Genomic DNA, 2945 nt, shown 5'->3' with positions numbered 1-2945 from the left:
GATGAGATAACTGGAAAATAGGAACTTGTGAGAGCAATATAAATCATGTTTTATATCCTGAGGGGGAAAAATTGTCATTACTTCTTTTCCAAAGACCAAACAGCTTTCTGCAGTGAAAGATACTTGGGGCTTGTCTTTATTTTTCTTTCACCCCTATCTTGCTGTTATCATTGAGAGTTTTGTGTGAGGCAGCTTTGGAAATCTAAAACTATGTCACTTACAAAAACAACTTTGTTATACGTCTGCTGGTTTTACTTCTATTTCAGTCACCTCATTTTCAGAAGCAAAGAAGGAAAAAAATAGTTTGACTTCAGTTCAAAAGCCTGACAGTTAGTCACACTTAAGTGCTTACATCAAAGGAAGTGTGTAGTTAAGGCTGTCAAGAAAATTCAAGAATTGTCATATAGCTTTGGACAGGTAGTGATGGGGGCAGAGAAAGTATGGGTAACCTTCCACTTTGGCATTCCAAAAATTGAGGTATATCATAAATGAGAACCTTTGGCAGAGAGAGTGTAGCTGAAACAGAGAAAAACAAAACGCGATACAGAAGATTTTTTTTAAATATATGATTCTCAAGGGTAATTTGAAAGGCTGCTTAATTCACTTCCTGGGTTTAATAGCTTCTAAAAGATATTCAGTAAGTTAAAGGAGGTTTGAATATTCTTCTCAAAGAACTGAGTATTACATATTTTTGAAGCATCTCTGATCTGAGAGATCCATAAAATTGATTGTAGCAAATGACAGTTTGTTCAACCAACCAGTGGTTTGATGCGTAATGCAGACAAACAGATAGAAACCAGTGCCCACTTTAGGATGCTATTCAATACAGAGAGGTGGTGGTTTCAGTCATTTCAAAGAATAAACTGTGTCACCCAAAAGGAGTAATAACATGAGATCATCATTACTGTGTACATCATTTGCATATTATACAATGATTAAAAATTAAATAGTAACTTAATAGTCATGAAGTATAGAGTTACAAAATAATATAGCAAAACCTGAGTTATGATTGATTAATAGAAACCTTACCTGGGGTTGACAGGATGTTAGGAATGACATCATTTTATAATATCAGACAAACTTATATTTATGACAATAGATTTTTTCCCCAGAGAAAATAGTAAAATATTCATGAACAGAGCAAGTGGTATATTAGTTTGTTCATAATGATAAAACAGCACATGGAAATGAATCAGAAAGCTTTATAGTTCACCAGTTTTTTTGAAGAATCTTCAGGTTTTTGATCATCTCTATGACTGAATGTTTAGCCAATACCATTCTTTCCTTTCTAATGCAAAGAAAAGCACCTGTGTGCCTGCCACATAATAAGTACTTAATAATTTTTTTTATTCTTGCTTTTATTTCAATATACTTTTATTTTAAAATAGGTCATAACACCTTTAAGCTCAATCCCATTCTGCCATTGTACAAGATCACTTGGCAGCTGAGGATCAATCTTTAAAAGTATATAGAAAAAAAGTCCATATAAAACAAATATTCAAATAGTTTCCATAGTAATATAGAAAAGCATGACGCATCTGTTAGTCTTCCATATTGTTGCATTTGTACCAATCCTATTCTGAAAACATTTTTTTAAAACTCTAGCAGTAATTAAGTTAATGTTCTCCCCAAATGCTCTATTTCAAGCTAAACTTGCAGTTAATGGCTACAAATAACATCTGTACATTAATACTAGCTGAAGTACAGGTTCTTGAAAGGTGTTCCATTTGGACTCAAGCACTTTCCCAAGCATAAGACAATGACAAAGTGTTGATATCCCGATCCTCTACTTCTGCTGGAAAACCTTGGTTCTTGATTTGTTGCATGACAGCCCAGACATCAGATAATAGATAGTGAATCTTTGGAATCCACTGAAAGTAGAAAGAACAGCAACAAAATTAGTACCTGTGCTTTCAAACAGGATCCAGTCTCCCTCATGCATTTTCTGTAAATCACAGCATTCAACAGTTTGATCAAGGACATCGCATGTTGATCTCCATATGCTAGAAGAGTAATTCTAATCATCTGGTTTGGATCACTTTTGTAGAATAGGTTTAACATGTGCATGATCAAACAGGATGCAATTAAATGATCCTTATTCTCCAGCATTTAGTACATAAAATTTTGGTCATTTGCCTCATCTTCATCATCAGAACCTGTCTATTCCCTTAATATAAGGTTTTTGGCAATGATGTTAATTGCATGTGTGAAAGCTGATGGAACATAGGATTTGTCTGGTTCAGTTATGATCCTCACTCCGGAGTCAGAAGGAAAATACTTGTCCAATGCTGGATTTCTTACACTTGAGATCTCTTCAAACTTGAGCTTTACAAGTTCAGAACCAGGAAAACCACCACCAATATCAAGAAGATACGTGTTGAAACCAAACTCCACCCTCATGTCAAAGACACATTGGGCATCAGAAACTTCTTAGATAAAGGTTTCTGGATCAGTACAACCACTTCCCACATGGAAACTGACTCCAATAGCATCAATATTCATTTCCTTTGCCCACTCAAGGAGTAGCCTACTAGTTTTGAGAGTGGCATCAAATTTAACACTTAGATGACAGATAGCTTTGAAGTCATCAGTGGCAATCCTCAACACCAGCTTTGCCTTTGGATGAGCTCTGAAAACTTTCATTAGCTCTACTTAACTCTCAAAAGTCATCATTTTTACTTCATTGTTACATTGTGAAAGCTATTCATAGTTTCTTGGTATCTCTCTAAAGTGAAACAAAATGGAAAACTAAGAGATGAAATTTAAAGACAAACTACTTCCAGCTTTACACCTAAGGTTTTTCTCCAGGAAGACAAACTTCTGTCAAATACAAGGCTACGATTGTGGCTTTGGTGCAGCTATTGCACTGGAAATTCTCTTAAAGGTCATGGACAGAGTGGCCTGACTCCATGGCAATGCTCAAGATAAACAGAATTCAACAGCTA

The 2945-nt window shown here is 35.2% G+C and overlaps 1 pseudogene; it reads right to left on the bottom strand.

The window, feature by feature from the left end:
• Window positions 1–1637: 1637 nt before the first annotated feature.
• On the bottom strand, window positions 1638–2682 carry LOC118835776 (annotated as a pseudogene).
• Between the last annotated feature and the right edge of the window lie 263 nt (window positions 2683–2945).

This window comes from Trichosurus vulpecula, chromosome 1 (genome assembly GCF_011100635.1).
Source record: "Trichosurus vulpecula isolate mTriVul1 chromosome 1, mTriVul1.pri, whole genome shotgun sequence".
Lineage (NCBI taxonomy): Eukaryota > Metazoa > Chordata > Mammalia > Diprotodontia > Phalangeridae > Trichosurus > Trichosurus vulpecula.
Note: the sequence above shows the minus strand (reverse complement) of the source record. Positions and strands in the feature narration are given on the sequence as shown.